Below are 21,247 nucleotides of genomic sequence, written 5' to 3' on the forward strand. Positions count from 1 at the left end.
TTAGCTCAAGTGCCATCTTCTACATGAGGGCTTTACTAACCTCTCCAGGTACTAGCACCTTACCAGATCCCTCAGTTATCTTGTATATATTTTGTCTATACCTACTACACAGGTACATGTTACTTCCTGGCCCAACTCTAAGCTCCTTGGGGGCAGGCACTTTTCCCTTTTGTCTTTGTATCTCTAGCACCTGGCCCACAAGGATGACTTAATACTAAATGCCTACTGAATGACTGAAGTGTTATCCTCATTTTACAGATAAAGAAACTGAAGCTTAGGGAGGTGAAGTGGCTTGTCTGAAGTCACACAGCCAGTCCTGGTCAAAGCCCTGGGTCCAGATCTTTGGCCTCCAACTCCAGTACTCTTTTCACTATCTGGTGCTGTCTCTAATAGCTTATTTATAACCTCTGGGAACAGTGAGGCTGAAGGATGGTTTTCCTCTGCATATTCTGATATCTGGTACTTAGGCCTGCTATAAGGCATCATTTTATTAATAGTGGTAACAATACATTAGATCATGTTCAATTTAAACACTGACTAGAGATGCTATTGAGTAGTACAGAGAGAATGGGTTGGAGTTAAGTGACCTGGTCTGGTTTGGACACTTACTGGCTGTGTGAACATAACCAAGTTACACCCTCTCTAAGTTTCAGTTTTCTCACTGATAATTGGAATAATAATCACTACAGTGGCTTCCCCAGAAAGCCTTCTTTTGTGAGGTTAGCACTCTGTCAGCCTGGAAGTGCTAGAGCAAGGGAGTTATTAAAAAGGCTGAAAACAAAATAGGTGACCATTAATTAGAGAATAGCCCAAAACATAATAGTACTTGAAAGTAATAGATTATTACTATAAAGTAAGAAATAATGAAGATGAGGAATCCAGAGAAATATGGGAAGATGTGTGAGAACTGATTCAGAGTACAATAAACAGAGAGAAAATAAAAACATATGTGATAAGATAAATGAATCCATCACAAAGAAGAAGCTAAATGCTGAGCAAATGAAAAACTACTGATCGTCTTAGAGAATGGATGATGAAACATGCTGCCCTCTCCCCTCCCTGGAGAGAGGCAGGGGACTCTGAAGAAAGAACTGGCAGGTGTTCACTGCAGTGGATATTTATTATTGTTTTTTTTTTCTATTGCAATGAAGGATTCAATCTGGAGGTGAGGAAAAGGATTTTTTCCTTCGATAGAATGTGATGTAAAGACAAAAGGCACCAATAACATTTTAAAAATAAAAAAAAATGGCAGCTATTACCACTATTGCTTGTGGGATAGCATGGGATAGTAGAAAGAGAGTAAAAATTAGAGCCACACAACCTGAGCCTGATTCCTGTTTCTGCAACTTGTTACCTTGGTGAACCTAAGGAAATTCACTTAATTCTCCCTCCCAGACTGAATTTCCTCATCTATAAAATGAGGGATTTAGACAAGATAAGCTACCTCTAAGGTCCATTCCATCCCTAACCCTATGATACTGTAACAAATCAATAAGAATTGATTAAGTACCTCTTATGCAACAGGTACCACGCTAGTTGCTGTGGATAAAAAAGACAAAAATGAAACTATCCTTAAAAATAGCCCTTAAAATAAAAAAGTGAGGAAGTAGTATTGATACCTCCTTTTAGCCCACAGGAATCAAAGTAAGAAAGGGAAAGCAGGCAGCCCACACTGTGAAATTAAACAAAAAAGACAACTCCTATTTCTTTAGCACTTCATAGTTTACAAAGTTTTTTCCTTCACAAACACCACCATTCAGCAGGGAGGGCAAGGATTATTATTCTCATTTTACAGATGAAACTGAATATCAGAGAGCAAGTTACTTGCTTGTATGGCAGGTATCAAGGGTTAATATTCAAAACCCAGGGTTCCTGACCAAAATCTCGTGCTCTTTCCACTACACCAGACTGTTTTCTATCCTACTTGATATGAACATTCTCTTCACAGACTAATTACTATTTTAATATTATTTCTTTCTCTGTTAGAAAGTTGCAAATGGTTTCTGGAGCACAGTGCTATTTTCCTTGAGAAAACAAAACCACCAAGATCTTTTCTTTTGTCTCTAGCCAGAAATATCAAACTGTCTCCAAATGGCAAAAAACCCAACCCTACCCCAAAACTGCACACTGAAACTGGAGACCTGCATTTTATCTTCAATACAAAAAGAGCCCTCCAGAACCACAAATATACACAGCATGTTCCGGAAATATGTCTACTGCTTCTTAACCTTATAAGTATTTCAAAAACTATGTTATTTAGGATTCATATTTACATAAGCACCATTACGTATGCTGAACTGAGAAAATAAAGCACAAGTTAACAATCTAGATTGATATCTACAGAAATGACAGACATTTATTGAAAAAAAATTGTGCCCTGATATCACATTAATTTCCATCCAAATATGGCATTATAGGGCGAGGCTAAAAATAGACATGAGCCCCTTGTGATATGCAGACCTCTAGTTAGCAATGTTCATTTCCTTTTAGGGCTCAAGTTTCCCACAGGAAAATTATTCAGTGTTTGGCAAAACTGTCCCACATCATGTATAGATAAGGCATAAATACTAACTTCACTGTCAACTTTTTCCTGCCTTTGCCACTTCTGATTCTTCTTTTCTGAAGAAATCTGTTCTGGGAGGCCCACCCAAGGGTCAGGAAGTGTTTATGTGAGAGGATCCCCCGAGGCAGAAATGACCAAAGTGGCATTCTTATAAGAATGAAATTTAAAGGCCAAGTAAACAGAAACATGAAAAGAAAAATAAACTATGTTTCTCAAAACCCTTAAAGTAGCTGGGATACTAGCAAATTACTTCTAAGGGCATGTATTGTCTTAGCTGTTTTGTTTAAGTAACAACAAAGTGAAATTTCTCAACTGATGTCTACCTCCAATACCTTTTTGTAGTGTGAGGGCGACTCTGGGTTCTCAACTATATGAAGCTGAAATTACTATGAGCATAAATAGGTGTTGACTATATTTCCTCTCATCTAAAGGGAAGTAGAAAGGTTACTTACCAGATGATTTATTTTTTGTTGTTCACAGCAATTCACAAAGAACTAGTCACCCAAATAAGGAGGAGGTGAGATCTATGTTGCTATTAGGCCAGGAAGTCCCTGGGCTGATAAAATCAGACATCTGTTCTTTAATTATGAGAACACTAAGTGAAGTTACATGTAAAGTGTCCCTGAATAAATGTATAGATTACATAACTCATTACTGTAGCAGAAGATTTATAAAGCAAAATTTACTTAGAATAGGATCAAAAGTTAGGATAACTCATTAATATATTCATAATGCCGATAAACAACACCCTTTACAAGGGTCAAACATTTTTGTGTCCTGGTCCTTTTTGGCAGTCTGGTAAAGCCTATGGACTCCTTCTCAGAACAACATTTTTAAACCCATAAAATAAAACTCCTGTGATCAGAAAGGAAACAATTACATAGAAATATGGTTACCAAAATATTTTTTTAAAAGGTCATGGACTTCAGGTTAAAAATCCATGTTTTAAGAAGCTTACAGTTTTATATAAACCAAAGCAATTAATACAATTAGGAATTTCAAGAAAATGTTTAAAGGCATTTCATAATGCTTAAACAGTTTGCTTATGAGAATCTAGTTTCTTATGAGAAGTCATCAATTAACCATTCAATCAATAAATCAACATGTATGTATTAAGCATCTACTATGTGGCAGGCAGGGTGTTAGGTGCTGGGAACAGAAATACTTAAAATGAATGAAACATAATCCCTACTCTCAAGGAGCTTACATTCTAAAAGGAGAGACGACAACACACACACATTTATACACATATATAAATTTCTCCCTTTTTCTCTCTCTACACACACACTCTCTCTCTCTCTCTCTCTCTCTCTCTCTCTCTCTCTCTCTCTCTCTCTCACACACACACACACACACACACACACACACACACTTTTATTGAATAGTCAAATACAAGGTGGTTGGGAGGGAGGACATCAGCAGCTAAGGGGATCAGGAAAGGCTTCATATAGATAGGATGGTACTTCAGCTGCTTTCACTTTTGAAGAAGAAAGGGATTCTAGGGATTCTATGAGGCTGTGGTGAGAAAGTCCAAGCATGAGAGAGATAAGCCAACACAGAGGTATGGAGATGGGGGATGGAATATCATGAATACATAAAGAAGGGCAGTTTGGGTAAGTTGCAAAGCTCAGGAGGGAGTAAATAATGTCCAATGAGATTAGAAAGATAATTTGGGCCAGGTTATGAAGGGATTAAAAACTAAGTAATACAATTTGCATTTGATTCTAGAAGCAATAATGAAGCCACTTAAGTTTACTGAGTAGAGAAGTGACATGGTTAGATCTATGTTTAAAAAAACTTTGCCTAGCAATGCAGAAAATGGATGGAAACTTCAGGCAGGAAGATCAATTATTAAGTTGTAATAATTTAGGCAAAAGAGAATGAGGAACTGAACTAAGGTGGTAGCTATGCATCAGACTTTACCTCGGATCAGACCACTTTTGGGGCAATGAAAGAAATTTTAGGTCCTCAGCCTAAGCTGCCCCTGAGATCCTAGAATAACTCAGTACCCCTAACAAAGCAGCAACAAGTCTAACTCAGAGCTTCACTCCAGAAGTACAATGTGCCTGGCCCTAATGTAAAGTCAGAAAGTAGGCTGAAAGGACAAGCAAACATACTAAGAAAGAATACTGGGGCAGCTAGGTGGCACAGTGGATACAGCACTGGCCCTGTAGTCAGGAGGACCTGAGTTCAAATCTGGCCTCAGACCAAACACTTGACACATACTAGCCATGTGACCCTGGGCACGTCATTTAACCCCAACTGCTTAAAAAAAATTAAAAAAAAAAAAGAATACCATCATAAAAAGCTATTATGGTGATGGGCATACTTAAGACAGTGGATAGAGTCCTGGGCCTGGAATCAAAAAGACTAGAATTCAAATTTGACCCCAGACACTTACTAGCTCTGTGATCTTAGACAAGTCACTTCATTCATGTCTGCGTTAAAAAAACAAACAACAACAACAACAACAACAACAAAGAAAAAAACTGGAGAAGGAAATGGCAAACCACTCAAGTTCTTTTGCCAAGAAAATCCCATGGACAGTAGGTCTATGGGTCACAAAGAGTTGCACACAACTGAATGACTGAACAGCACTTAAGACACAAACTCAGTAGAGAAAGACTCCAAAACATCTACAAGTAAGCCTCAAGAAAAAACATAGCAAAGGCATAAATTCAACCAGAATTCCTGGAAGAAATGAAGCAAGTGAGAAAGAAAAGGTTCTGGCAATGAAATGAGAGCACTAGAGGAAAAAAAAAGGAAAACAAATGAGAACTATGGAAGAATAAATTAGAAATGGAATCATCAGCTTATAGTAAGAGGTATAAAACCTTGCCCAAGTAACAAACTCCCTAACAATTGGAATGGACCAAGGAAAGACAATGTTTCCAAAAGAGAACAAAAAAAAAAAAAGTAAAAGTAAAGTCAAAAGACTGAAAAAAAAATAGAAGAAAATGTAAGGTATCTTGTAGCAAAAACAATTGATCCAGAAAGCAGACTGAGGAAAAAAAAATAAGGATAATCAGACTAACTTGAAGACATGACCAAAATAAGAGCTCAGATATCACATTTCTTTCCTTCTTTTTTTTTTTTTAGGCAATTGGGGTTAAGTGACTTGCCCGGGGTCACACAGCTAGTAAATGTCAAGTGTTTGGTCTGAGGGCGGATTTGAATCAGGTCCTTCTGACTTCAGGGCCTGTGCTCTGTCCACTGCACCACCTAGTTGCCCCTCAGATATCACATTTCAAGAAATCTTTAAAAAACCAAACAAATAAAACACTGCCTACATCTTAGAACCAGAAGGCAAAGTTAAAAGAAAGGAAGAATCCAGTCACCTCCTGAAAGTAACCCCAAAATGAAAACTCCCAAGAGCATTACAGCCAAGATCTAGAGCTACCAAGTCAAAGGGGAAAAAAAAAAACACAACACTGCAAGCAACCAGAAAGAAAGAATTAAAGACTGGTTGAGCCATAATTAGGACCACCAATGATTTAGCAATCACCCCTATAGAAAAGTACAAAGCTTGGAATATGATATTCCAGAAGGCAGAGGAGATAGTCTTACAGCTAAGAATAACTTACCTAGCAAAACTTAAGATAATCCTACAGGAGAAAACTGGATTTTTAATGAAAGAGAAGACTTCCAAGCACTCTTGATAAAGGAACTCTAGAGTGTCATGGAAATTTTGCACTTCAAACACAAGAGTTAAGAGAAACACAAAAAAGTAAACACAAAATGAACAATGATTAAAAAAAAAGATAAACTGCTTACATTCTAATATGAGGAATTGATAATTGTCCCCATGAAATCTTATCGTCATTGGGGGTCATAGAGGGAATCTAATTAGAGAGAAGTCTTGGGAGTGGTTCTATCATATCTTGATGATCTTAAGAGAAGAGAAGAGGTGGAGGGTGGGAGGGAGAAGGAAAAGGAAGGTTAGGGAAAATCACCTAACACGTTCTGGGTGTACAAGTAGACTTCTATACAAAGGAGGAGGAGGAAGCTTGGAGGGAGCAGCTAAGACATGAACCTTACTCTCATCTGAATTGGTACATATGTACATACATACATACACACATACATACATCTCACTCAACAGGGAAACAGGAAGGAAAGAGGAGAAGGGAAAAAACCAAATTACTGGGAAAGCAGATTAAGGAAAGGATTGTTCCTAAACAAAACAAACTAAGGATGTACAAAATTATGTAAGTTGGCAAAGAATGGGAATCAGAGGAGATATTCATAAACTGGGGAATGGCTGGGCAAGTTGTGGTATATGGATGTGATGGAATATTGTTGAACGTTAAGAAACACTGAAAGAGATGTTTTCAGAGAGATGTGGGAAGACTCATACAAACTGATACAGAGTGAAGCAAGCAGAAGTAGAACAGTTTATACACTGACAACAATATGGTCAAGACAGACAACTTTGAAAGAACTGGTACTTTTGATCAGTGTAATCACCAACCATGATTCCAGAGGATTAATAATAAAATATGCTACCCACCTCCTAACAGAGAGATGGACTCAAGCGCAGAATGAGACATAATTTTTTTTTAAACATGGCTAATGAGGAAATTAGTTTTACTTGATTATACATGTTTGTGACAAGAGTGTTGTTTTCCTTTTGCTCTCAATTAGTGGGGTGGGAGAGAGAGAAGGTAAATTTTTGCTGACTAAAAAAAAGATATAATTTTAAAAAATATCAACTATTTATTAAGCACGAGGCTTTGCACTAAGCACTGGGGATACAAAGAAAAGCAAAAGCAATCCCTGACCTCAAGGAGTTCACAATCTAATAGGGGAGACAACATATAAACAACTACGTGCAAATAAGATGTACAATGGATGACTCAGAGGAAAGCCACTAACATTAAGATGGGCTGGGAAAAGCTTCTTGCAGAAGGTGGGATTTTAGTTGATATTTGAAGAAGTGTAGGAAGACCAGAAGCAGAGATGGGAGTAGTGAGGCAGAGAGAGAGAGAGAGTGGGGAGAAAAAGAGGAGGAAGGCGGAGAGAGAGAGACAGATAGACAGATTATATTACAAGCACGGAGGATATGCAGAGTTGGAAGAGAGAATGTCTTACAGTGAGGATCAGCCAAGAGCCCAGTGTCACTGGATTATAGAGCATGTGGAGGGGGATTAAGGTGAAAGAAGACTGGAAAGGTAGGAAGGGGACAGGTTATGAAGACCTTTTAAAAGCCAAACAGAGAATTTTCTGTTTGATCCAGGAGACAATAGGGAGCCACTGGAGTTTACTGAATAAGGGAATGACACAGTCAGACTTCACTTTAGTAAAGCTACTTGGATAGCTAAGTAGAAGATGGACTAGAATAAGGGGATATCTGAAGCAGGAAAATCATCCAGCAGGCTATTACAATTATCCAGATGAGTGGGGATAAGGGCCTGATCCAAGGCGGTAACTATGTCAGAGAAGGTATGTACAAGAGATGTTGCAAAGGTAGAATCAATAACACTTGGCAACAGATTGGATATGGGGGATGAGGGTGAGGAATCAAGGCTGACATCTGAGACATATATATTTTTTGGATACAGCCAGTGTGGTTTCTTTGTTTGTTTTTTTGCTTGACTATATGGGTTGGTGACAGGGATTTTTTTTTCCTTGTTGGTACGGGAAGGAGAGAAGCAGGATTTTTGCTAACTGAAAACATTTATAATAAACTGCCTTCCCCACTCCCTTCCCAAGGTAGCAAATAGGTTGAGAAGGAGAGGAATAAAAAATGACTATCAGATTTGGCAGTTAAGAGATCACTGGTAACTTTAGAGAGATTAGTTTAAGGATATTTTATTCACTCTTTCAACTAACCTTTTTAAAGTACCTGACACAGGGTTATTAAGTATATTCAACCTACATATCAGATGAACAAAAGTTATACATCAATTTATAGCTAAAAAGCACTTATCAAGCATCTACTATGTGCTAGGTATTACGTCAGAAAGAGTCCCAGAATTCAAGGAAATTAAATTCTATCTATCTAGACACTCATATATGGCTGCATTAAGTCAGAGTTGGTAGTCAGTGAATGCATTTAGAAAATCTGCAAGAAGTTTGTATTGACATGACAATGAACAATGAATATCTACAATGTGCCCAGAATTGTGGTTATTACTACAAGGGTTAAAAAAAAAAAACCACCCACACATATCAGAATGTCAGTGAACTAATTGTGCTTAGAATTCTATCATGGACCCACAGCCATACAGAATTTAGTTCACATTTACTAAGCACACAAAATGTGCAAGATCCTGTGTTATACAGGAAGACACAAAGATGAAAAAGATATAAACTCAGTTTTCAGAGTCTATAATAGAGAAGAAATAATAAAAAGTATACTTAAGTACATGAAAGTTGTTATGGGAGTTGATAGGAGCTGTAGGGATCAGGAAAAGCTATATGTATGGAGAGGTAAAAGTAGAGGACTAGGTGAAAGAACTAGGGATATGCAACTGGGAAAAGATTTACTACCTCTGTGAACTTAGACAAACACTTAACCTCTTGATCTCATCTGTTAAAATAGGTGTGTGGGAAACTAAATGAGAAGATCTCTAAGGTTCCTTACAGCTCTAAATGTATGGTGAATGGGGACGGAAGAAAGGAATTGTCTTCAACTATCTGAAAGACTGTCATGTAAAAAAGAGATTAGACTAAGGCTGTTTTGTGTCATGGACCCCTCTGCCAATGTGGTGAAATCTATGATCCCTTTCTCATACACTTGGCCAGGGGTGGAAGGTAGGAGGGAGAAGGAAAAGGAAGGTTAGGGAAAATCATCTAACATAATCTGGATGTTTTTAAACGTAAGCCAAGTCAAGAAGCATTTATTAATCACCTACTATGTTCCAGGTACTATGCTAAGCACTGGGGACACAAAGAAAGATAAAAACATTTTCAGCATCCATGGGACTTATAATTTAATGAGACAACATGCAAACAACTGTGTACAAACAAGTTTACAGGGTAAACTGGAGATGATCACAGAGGGAAGGCATTAGCATTAAAGGAGAACTAGAAAGTCTTCTTGCAGAAGGGGAAGTTTTTGCTGCTATCTGAAGAAAGGAAGGGAAGCCAGGAAGTGGAGATGAGTAAGGAAAGCATCCCATGCTTTGGGGACAGCCAATAAGAATGCATGGAGTCTGGAGATGGAGTGTGTGGTGTGTGTGGAACAGCAAAGAGGCCAGTGTCACTGGGTCACAGAGTATGTGAGGAGAGTATAAGGTGTAAGAAGAATGGAAAGGTAAGAATGGGCCCAATTATGAAAGGTTTTTAAATGATTTTACAATGATCCTAGGAAGTAACAGGAAGTTTGGGGAGTAACCATCGCAGTTCACTGAAAAGGGTGGGCAACATGGTCACTGGGAAAATTACTTTGATATCTGAGTGGAGGATGGACTGGAATATAAAATAAAAAGTAGAGGATTATTAAGGTAACCAATTATATTGGAATATAGTTAACAAAATAGTGAACAAATTTATAGTCCCTAGGTTAAGAACTGTTGGATTATGACCTATTATGTTTTGCCTCAGAGGAAGAACTAAAATTAAAGAGAGGCAAAGTTTAGTTCAATATAAGGAAGACATTTCTAATAATTAGAGCTATCCACTGATGTAACTAGATACCCTGTAAGATAGTGAATCGCCTGCCAATGGATGACTGTTTATCAGGGGATATTATAGAGCAATTCTACACGTCAGGTAGGTATTGGACTTAAGCTATGAAGTACCTCTCAGCCTGGAGATTCCACTATGATTCTAAGTAGAAAATGCTATTTGTGCCTTCCTTGAATAGGCTGCAGAAATGAAAGATTGTGGTGCTCAGACAATCTCATTAAGTACAAGCTGAACTGAACAAGAATCTCTTCTATAAGTTATCAGCGGAAAAATATGTACCCCTTTTTTTTTTAATGTAAGTGGACAATACCAGTCACAATGAAAGCTGATTATCTGCCATTTATCCCCACCACCACCCATGGACCAATACTCCTTGTTATGATCACCACCACCTTCAAGCACATCAACCCAAATGGTAGGAATACTTCTGAAGAGTTACATCCTCTGAGGTGGAGAGTCTAACTTTTCTTTGGGCTTTGACGAGCCTAAAGATCAACCAACAAGAGAGAACAAAATAGAATCTAATATTTTGGAAAACCTAAAGAAAATCTACCTTCTTGACCTAAGTCAGCAGGAGTTCAGTCTAGTAGAGATGATTCTGAACCACCTGGGTTCCAAAGAAGAAATTCTTCTGAAACAAGTTCTGGAGACTTTTTAGGTACAAAAGGAGAAGGTAATGTCCATGAAAACATGGAGGCAGACTTACAAGGAGACCTGAGACAGAATGAAAATAAATCTGTGACTGTTGTGCCTGTTCCCAGTCACCACTCACAAGGAATCTGTCTGGTGGGAAGTCTAGCCTACTCCTTGGTTAAATATGACTTTTCCCCTTCCCTATCATGCCTGTGAACTGTGTAACTCGAGCCTGACTGTACAATTTTAAAAATTTCTTTCATTAAAAAAGAAATAGTTGATGTATTATTATTCTTCCCCCCCAATATGTCTAGAGGTCATGGCCTGAGTGTTCTCTCTAATTAATTTCTGAGGGAGGGAGGATTTTATGAAGTTTCTTGATATGTTTCCAAGAACTAAAAACTGAGCTCTAATTGTGTTAGAATTGTACAATTTAAACTCCATTCCCAACCAACCATATTGACTTGTGCAGTCAAGGCTCAGCAAATCTATGTATACCTTCTACAGAGATAGCTCTTCTCAGGCCCCTGAGACACAAAGGTGACTTCTTGCAAGACTGGTTCTTTGGTTTCAATCGCATTTATCCTGTAAGTTCTTTTCTAAATGCACCCATACTTTACTATGCCATGTTTCTGTTGTTGTTGAGTTGTTTTTAGTCACGTCTGACTCTTCTTTACCCTATTTAGGGTTTCCTTGGCAAAGATACTGGAGTGGTTTCCTTCTCTAGCTCATTTTACAGATGAGGAATCCGAGGCAAACAGGGTTAAGTCACTTGTTCAGAGTCACACAGTTAGCAAGCATTTGAGGCCAGATTTGAATTCACAAAGATGAGTCTTCCTGACTCCAGGCCTGGCACTCTATCCAATGCACAACTGAGCTGCCCTAAATGTGCTATCAATAAAGAGGCCTGGTCCTCATATTTCTTGCTGACTGGGAAGCAGAGAAAAGGGAGTGATGAGTATTTAACCATCCTGTAGGGGCATTTGTCCTACCAATGACTTAGTTGTATGTGTATGATCATGCTAGTGTTTGACTTGGTCATCACATGAAAGTTTCACCTTTCAAATATGTTTTAATTTCATGAATCTAGACTGTTCAAAGCAACACAGAAGTTCTGAAGTGTTAAAAAAAAAAGCCATTGTCATTAAGTGTCTGTGTATGTGGGAAAAAATATAGAAAGAAAAAAAAGACTAGCTTATGTGTGTATGTATAGAGGGGCACTTTGACGCAACAATCAGAAAACTACAGAAACTCCATTGGAAGGGACCTTATAGATCATTTAGTTCGACCTCTATTTGAGCAGAGCACCCACTATACTACTCTGACAGCCATTTCATTTTAGCTTGAAGACCTCCTGTGATGGGTTATCTCCTCCCCATACCTTCTAAGGCTTGTCCATTCTATTTTTTTTTTTAATCAGCTCTGGGAGTTTCTTGATATTGAGACATTATACCTCCATACATATATTATATGACTTGCTTGACAATGGCCTTCTTTAAAAGTGGCAACAGAAACTAGATACAATATTCCAGATGTGACCTGCCCAGATTAGAGGACATGGAAGCTATCACTTTATTCATATGGAACTCTGTGCTTCTGGTGACTCAGTTTAAGATCACACTAAGTTTTTTGAATGCTATGTCACTTTATTAACTCATATTGAATATGTAGTCCATGTAGCCCCTTTTCACATACAATTACAAACAGAAGGAACCGTCATTAATACAAATTCTAGGCAGTTTTTGACACTGTTGATCACTCCATCTTACTAGATACTCTTTACTTGTTCTATCCTACATATGTCCACATATGTCTGGCTGCTCTGATTTCAAATACCTTGGCTGGATCATCTATGTCTTGCTTTCCAAATGTGGGTGCCTCATAAGGCTCTGTCTGGAGCCTTCCCTTTTTTCTATACACCTTTTCTTGGTGATTTCATCTTTTTCCACGGGTTCAATTATCTCTACGCAGATCATCCTTATATATATACATTTAGCCTTGATTTTTCCCCTGAGTTCTAATCTCACACAATCATCTGCCAGATCTCTCCATCTGGGCGTTCAAAGGTATTTCAAACTCAAACGCAACAAGTCCAAAATTAAACTCTTTCATCATTTACCCTAAACGTAGACCTCCTCTAAACTTCCCTATTTCTGCTGAGGGTGCTGTCAACCTTCTATTATCCAAGTTTGAAACCTCAAAGTCATCTTCAACTCCTCATTTACCCTCAACCGAAATCCAATCAGATGCCAATTCCTGTCAATTCTAGCTCCACAACATCTCTGTCCCTTTCTGTCTTCACAGATAGTCATGATTCTTTCAGATCTTTATTAACTTTTCACCTAAACTACTGCAAGTCTCCAAGTTGTCTCTCCTCTTTTATCCATTTGCCTTGCACACAGGCACTTAATAAAATCTGGTTGAAGTGAAATAAATTTTACAGTTTTTGTACAAGAACAACTTATTTACTAGAACAACTAGTATTAGGAAGAAACCACTGTTATGAACATAATCTAAGCAGGAATCTAATCTCACAATCTACCTCATGAGAAAAGAAAAATTTAAAAAAAAAAAGAAAAAAGGCTTATTTGATCACTTAATCTGCTCTCTAGTGAGTAATAAAAACTGTAAACCACAAATATCCTTTTTAATAGTTTACTTTCTTTCTTGACGAGATTTTAACAGCCCAGGCAATGGGGGCTTTCCTGGAGGAAATCTAAGACCACATCTTAAACTTTCCCTTCAAGTACCATCTCTCATCTCTCTCTCTCTCTCAGGGTTGGAATTTAGAGACCAAGAATTTCTCCTACAACATCTCAATAACTGGTTATTTAGTCTTGGCCTCAAGACCTCTAGTGGGGGGTGTGGAGTGGTGTGTGGAAACCTTTCCAATTCTGAGTCAGCTCATTCTACTTTTGCACAGCTGTCAGGAAGTTTTTCTTTATATGGAACTGTACAACCTCCAACTGTTTCTCTTGGTTCTACCCTCTAGAGCAAGCAGAAAAATTTAATCTCTTTTCCACATGCCCATGACCATGCTCCCTATGATTTTTCAAAGTTTTTTCCAGGATAACAATCCCCATTTTCTTCACTGATTGTCCCATGGCAACATCTTAAGGCTCATCACCGTGCTGGCTTCAGTTTGTCTGTGTCCCTTCTAAAATGTAGTGCTCAGAACTGATTACCTTTCCGATCAATCATCCAGGTTGTCCTGGGCTGGAAATTTGTTTCCCTCTGTCTTTTTGTGGGTTCTGCTGCTTTAGAATTTATTTAGAGCCATTTTTTTACAGGAATTTAGGGGGGTTTGGGGGAAAGCTCAAGCAAGTCACTGCTTTTACTCTACCATCTTGACTCCTCCCCCAATCAATCCACCCAGAACTAATTACAACATGGAGTCTGATCAGAGCAATAACCACCCAAGTCCTAGGCACCAAGTTTCTACTAATGTAGCTTAAATTTGTACTTGCTTTTCGGCCAGTCTATCATGTTTCAGACAATCTCTTGATTAGTCAAGCAACCCCATCTTATACTTATGAAACTGATTTTTCCCACTACTTTAAAGCTTCATTTATATAATCACATACCCTTGTTGGGAATGGGATATGGCACAGGGTGGTAATGAATCAGGTAGTGGGGTGGATAAGTGACCTATGAGGCTCCTTCAATTTTAAGAGTTTATGATACTTTATATATACTTTTTCACTTTGCAAAGCCATCTAGTACCTACTATTTTATTTGAAAATTGTAGGGTAACAGAGCTCCTTTTCTGTGGTTTTGTAGCTTTCTTAACCCAGCTTCACTTAGTATTAACATCTAGTAATCACATTCACCATTTTTTGCAGCACAGTCATATTCCATTACATTCATGTAGGAATAGGTACTAGATCTGTGATTTCATTGGTACAGAGAACCCCCAAATGAGGACGTTCTCTCTATCAATGCAGGCTGCCACTTCCTCTGAAACTTAAGCATCTCAGACAATTACCTAGAACACTGAGAGGTTAACTGACTTGCCCAGAGTCCCACAACTCTGTATTGAAAGTGGAACTTGAACTTGGGACTTCCTGACTTCCCAAGAAGCCAGCTCTCCTTGTTCTACTCCACACTGCCACATTCACATCCCATAACTTAATTTAGCAATTCTACAACTGATGAGCATCTCTTTATAGTTTTTTACCACTACAAACAGTGCTGCTATAAAAACTTTGGTGTATACGGTACCTTAAAATTTCTTTTTCACCCCTCTGGGGTATACACCTAGCAGTGGAATTTATGGACCAACAGGCGAGAACACTCCTGAATGTAAAGTCACTTTCTTTGCATAATTCCAAAATGCTTTCCAGAACTGTTGGACCAATTCAGAGTCTGATAACAATTGCTTTAGTGTGGTGACTTGAAAACCAAACTGTTTACCTTAGCCAAAATTTAACCTTTCTGGTTAAATTCTGAATACTTCTGAAGGTGTACAAGACCCTTTGTTTAAGAAACCATGTCATTTTGTGCTATTATTATTATTATTATTATTATTTTTAGGCCATTGGGGTTAAGTGACTTGCCCAGGGTCACACATCTAGTAAATGTCAAGTGTCTAGTCTGAGTCTGGATTTGAACTCAGGTCCTCCTGATTCCAGGGCTGATGCTCTATTCACTGCGTCACCTAGCTGCCCCATTGTGTTTTTATTATTAATAGTATGTTTTGTGATAGGAATGCCTTAAAACTTTTTAAGTGGGCATCATGATTTCAAAGGTCCAAAGAAGCAAATATGAAGTGTCTTTCTTTGACTACTTTGGTTAAGATTTTTTGTGCGTGTTTTGTCCAGACCTATAATAACATCACTGTGGGAATCATATTTGTTCTGCTTGCTCCTAGAGGAGAGAACTAGGAATAAAGGGGGGAAATTGAAGTGCGATAAATTTTGGCTCCATATAAGGAAAAAATCCTAATCATTATACGTGTGTACAAGTGAGATTGGCTGCCTTTGGATATGGTAAATTTCCTATTGCAGGCGGTCTTCAAGCAGAATTTGGATGACCACAAGTTGAGGACATCCTATTCAGACAGACTAGGTGGCTGCTCAAGTGCCTTTCAACTCTGAGCTTCTTTGATTTTCACATGGAGGAGAACAGGAGAAGGGCAGCCGGGCACTTTCATTGTTACTTCTGTAGAAAGCAGCCTGGCATAAAATCTTTCTCCTCCCCCGTCTCAAGTCTGGAGTGTGGGAGAATAAATCTAGTGGAAAGCTTTTACTCAGTCACTAACAGTTAATCAACCATGATTTGAACTGAGAAATGAATTACCTTAAATGCCAACCCTATTCTAAAATTAAATCAAATTCTTTCCTTCTCCTCATATATATCTACCTTTTATTCTTCATCTAATTTAGGCTAGTTTCTCTTTCCTTATGATTTTTTTTCTGGCTTGTGTTTTTCATGATCTGGGATTGGCTTGGAATGTAACTCAGTTGTAGGCAGGAAAGCAATTAAGTTTTGTTCTTCATCCCCCAGTTCAGTGATTCTCAACACAATCAGGCCCCAAGTTCAACTTCTCTAAAACTGAACTTCTCTCCCTACCCAAGATTCCACTACTGATTTCTGTTTATGGTACTACCACTGTTTCAGGCCTTTGGGCTGAAGAGAGGTATTTGATATCTGCACCCTTGTAATAATCAGTTACTAATTACTGCCAACTCTGACATTTTCAAGGATGAAATCTTCTATCCTTGAAAAAAAATCAAAGTTCTAGAATAGTCCTTACAGTCTATGTTATAAATCAGAATTTTAAAATGGAAGGGACCTGATGGATTTTCTAGACCAATTCTTATCTCTACCACTTTAAAACAACAACAACAACAACAACAGGTAGCCGCAGCTCAGAGAAAATCCAGTGCTCAAGGTCATATAGCAAGCTAGTAACAGACAGGGCTCTAGAACCATTACCTCTTTACTTTCTTCTGCTGTACTAGGCTATTTCTTTTCATTTTCACTCCTAACGCCCTAGTTCTGTACCTAAACACCCCGGGCTTAGAATGTAACAACAACCTCCCAACTAGTCCTCTCTGCCTCTATTTTCTTGCCTATTCTGATCCACCTTGGACACCATCACCAGATCAAGAAACCATTTTGTCCTTTTGCTCAAAATTTTCAATGGCTTCTTGACATATATAAAGTTCAGATACCTTGGTCTGGCAATTGAGACCTTTCCTCTCCCGTATTTGTTGACCGATTCTCAAACTTTGCCTAACTTACTTATCTCATATGCTTAACGCTTCACAAAATTCTTTCTCAGCACTAGGGGTGTGTGTGTGTGTGTGTGTGTGTGTGTGTGTGTGTGTGTGTGTGTGTGTGTGTGTGTGTGTGTGTGTGTGTGTCCTCTCCTACACACTTCCCACCCACAGTATCTTTTTACCTATTCCACCCTAACCTAATTTTTGTTGAAGTAGAAAGAACATTACAATGGGAGCCAGAAGCCTGCCTCAGTTTCACAGGATCACAGTATTATAGATTTAGAGCTGGAAGGGACCTTAGAAGCCATCCACAGTCTTCTCCCTCCACTACATTTACTAATGAGGTAATTGTGCCCCAGAGAGCTTACATGGCTTATCTGGGGTCACCCAGGTAATACATGACAGAGGCAGAATTTAAATCCAGGTCCTTTGGCTCTAGAGCTCGTGTAGTTTCAACTGCAGTACGCTTCCTCTCATCATCTTCCTAATCTATTAAACAGGGATAATTATACTTCTATTTCTCCTCTCACTTATTTGTCAACCCTTCTGGCTTCTGACTTTCTCATCACTTGTCTCAAATTGCTCTCTCCAAAATTAACGGTCTGTGAACTGCCCAATCTGAGAGGTTTTACTGAGTCCTAATACTTCTCAACCTCTTTGACGCATCTGACACTACTGATCATCCTTTCCTCCTAGATACTCTCTTCCCTTGGGGTTTTTATGACATTGTTCTCTTCTGCTTCTTAGCTGCTTGACTTTTCCTCAGTCTCCTTTGCTTGTTCATCATCCTTGTCATGCACCCTAACTGGGAATGTTCCCCAAGGTCTGTCTTAAACCCTCTCTTCTTATTCCTCTTCACTGTTTCTTGGTAAACAAATCAACTTCTACAGTTTAACTTTCATCTCTATGCTAATGATTCCCAGAACTATATATCCAGTCCTAATCATTATCCTTAACTCATCACCAAGTGACTATTGGACTTCTCAAACTGGATATTCTGGAAACAAATGCAGTACGTTCAAAACCAAATGCATTATTTTCCCTCAACCATATTCCCTGCTCCTGCAAAAAAAAAAAAAACAAAACAACCCAAAACAAAAAACTCTCCCTCTTCCAAAGTTTCTTATTTCTTCCAAAGATATCATATCTCCATTATTCCAAGTTCACCACTTCAACGTTACCTTGATTCTTCACTTTCTCTCACTCCACATATCTAAACAGTTGCTAAACCATGCCATTTCTATCTTCACAACATCTCTTACATCTGAATCCTTTTCTTAATTCACACAGCAACTACCTTAGTTTAGGCCCATACCTAGGTAACTGCAAAAGCCTCCTAAATGGCCTTCTTCCCCCATGTCTTTCACCACTTTGTCCTATACATTGCTGCCAAATGCATTGTCTTTAGGTACTTGTAATTTCCCTACTCAACAAACTCTGGTGGCTACCTATTGCTTCTAGAATCAAATATGAACTCTTCTTAGATTTTAAAGCCCTATAAAATCTTTTCAGTCTCATCGTACAGCACTTTTCCTCCTCCCCTCTGCAACCCTGTCAAACTAGCCTTCTTCTTCTCTTCCTGACTCACAAAACCCCATCTCTCCCTTCCATGCTTTTACACTGGTCCTCTCCCAAGCTTGGAAAGACTCACTCCTTACCCTTATCTCACAGCCCCTCTCTTCCTTTAAGATGTAACTCAAGGGCCATATTCTGCATGAAACTTTTCCTCATTTCCCCAACATCTTCCTCCTTCCCAAACTACCTTGTATTTAATTATTCTATATATTTGTATTTATTCACTTCATTTTTATTCTTGATATATTTTTACATGTACTTGTTGTCTCTCCATTAGTGGAGAATACGAGTAGAGATTGCTTTAGTCTTTGTACTTATAGTCCCAGAAGCTAACTTACTGCCTGGTATATAGCAGGTACTTAAATACTTATTGATGGATTGACTGATAATATCTACTTCTCAGGGAACTTATGAAAAAATGCTTTGCAAAACATGAAGTGCTATTATAAATACAGACTTTTCTTATCAGTTTTTTTTTCTAGGAGGCTCAGAGACAACAATGAGGCAACAAGCTTTTGATTAAGATGTAAATCAAAAGATCCAAAGAGATCGCTTTTTTTGAGATTTTCCATTTCTCTGATCCCCTGGCTTCCTTCTTCTCTTGCTTCCTGGACCTGTGTGGAGCTAAGAAAAGGCATTTCCCCCTCGACGTGGCAGTTGTAGCAACATGGCAACTGTTTAATGCTCATAAGCTATGATAGTAGACTTGTTAGCAATGATGTCACTCAGAAATGACTGTGTTCCCCCCTCCCTCTCCTACTCTCTTTGTCCTTTACTGTCATGGGCTCTCATCTAAGCATCCCTATATAGGACCACAGGGTTTAGTCAGAAGGGACATTAGACAATCTAGTTCAAATCCCTCATTTTATAGAAGAGCAAAGTTAAGGCTCAAATAAGGGTGTACTGACTTGTCTAAGATTACCTAAGTAGTAAGTATTTGGGCTGGGATTCAAACCCAGATTCTTCAACTAGGCCTTCATTGCCACTAGGCAATCCTACTATACCTCCCTTACCAACTTACTATCCTACTCTCCACAGCAGCTCTTTCAAACCTGTTCATTCCTCCTCAAACCTTCCATGGCTCCCTATCTCCTCAACTCTCTTAGCTGACAGCCTTGCCTCTTATTTTATAGAAAAACACTGAGGCCATTTGCTGTGAACTTTCTCTTCTCCCTTCTTGCTCATCTTCTATCACTTAAGTGCCTTCTGCCATTATCTCCTCCTTCATTTCTGTCTCACATGATGAAATGGCCTTACTTTTTAACAAGGCTAACCCCTCTACTTGCTCAAGTTATCCCATCCCATCCTGTCATCTCCACTCTTTTACTTATTTTCAATTGGTCTCATTTCCTACTTTCTATAAACATACTTATGTCTCCCCTATCCTGAAAAAAAATCTTCACTTGATCCTTCCATCTCTGCTAACTATTGCCCTATACATATTTTGCCCTTTATAGCTAAATTCCTCCCCTTCCCTATTACTATTGAGGGCCACACCATCTTCCTAATTCCTCAGGCTCACAACCTAGGAGTCATTTTGGATTCCTCATTATGTTTTACCCAAAGCCATTCACCTTTGCAAAATCTCTAAAATATGTACCCTTCTCTCCTCTGACACTGCCACCATTCTAGTGCAGGCCCTCATCATCTCACACCTGGATTATTACAATAGCCTGCTAATGGGTCTGCCTGCCTTAAGGTTCCCCACTCCAATCCATCCTCCAATAATGTGATTTTCCTAAAGCACAAGTCTCATCATGTTATCCTCCTACTTAATAAACTACAGTGGCTTCTTATTGCTGCCACGAGCAAATACAAATTGCTTTCTTTGGCATTCAAAGCCCCTCATAACCTAGGCTGTCTTTCTAGTCTTCTTACATTTTATTTCCCATCATGTACCCTTCAATCCAATGACACTTGCCTCCTGGTTATTCCAAGAACAAGATCCTTCATCTCTCGACTATGGGCACTTTCTCTGGCTATCATACATTCATGAAATGCTCTCCCTCCTCTTCACCCAACTACTGACCTCCCTGGCTTTCTTTAAGGCCCAACTAAAATCCCATCTTTTGCTAAAAGCCTTCTCCAACCTCTCTCAATTCCAGTGCCTTCCCTCTGTTAATTATTTCTTATTTATCCTGTATAGAGCTTGCTCTCTATATACCTGCACCTCTCCTCCGTTAGTTTGTAAGTTCCTTGAGGGCAGGGGCTGTCTTTTGTCTTTTTCTGTATCCCCAGCATTTAGCACAGTGCCTGATACACAGTAGGAGCTTAATAAATGTTGACTGATTAACTCAAAATTGTTTGCCTTTTACTGTACTACTTTATATCTTGTAATGAAGACCAAACTGAAGATGACCTGGAAGACTCCTTGCATATCCCTGGGCTACTTCTAAAGAATCAATGCCCTTCCTGACTAAGAGAAGTCACTTGTGCACTCCTAGGCAAGATCTGAAAACTGTGCCCTTCCATGCATTTGAAAATTATTGCTCCTGGGTGTTACACTCAATTGGCAGCTTGAAACCTTTACTGTAATATTCCTGGAGCATATGCCTTTATTTCTCTAAGAAAAAACACTCATGTGCTGTTGAGTATGAAATTTTCTACCATTAAAAAAGGA

At 38.7% G+C, this 21,247-nt stretch overlaps 1 protein-coding gene and 1 pseudogene across 5 annotated transcripts in view; one reads left to right on the forward strand and one right to left on the reverse strand.

Annotated features, from left to right (window-relative positions):
• RABGAP1 (RAB GTPase activating protein 1) overlaps positions 1–21,247 on the reverse strand; it is a 219,971-nt gene that overhangs the window by 54,610 nt on the left and 144,114 nt on the right. The gene's annotated exons all lie outside the window — the stretch shown is intronic.
• LOC110194941 (jupiter microtubule associated homolog 1 pseudogene) lies at positions 10,514–10,923 on the forward strand (annotated as a pseudogene).

The sequence above is a fragment of the Phascolarctos cinereus genome, unplaced genomic scaffold, assembly GCF_003287225.1.
Source record: "Phascolarctos cinereus isolate Bilbo 61053 unplaced genomic scaffold, phaCin_HiC Scaffold_2;HRSCAF=192, whole genome shotgun sequence".
Taxonomy (NCBI): domain Eukaryota; kingdom Metazoa; phylum Chordata; class Mammalia; order Diprotodontia; family Phascolarctidae; genus Phascolarctos; species Phascolarctos cinereus.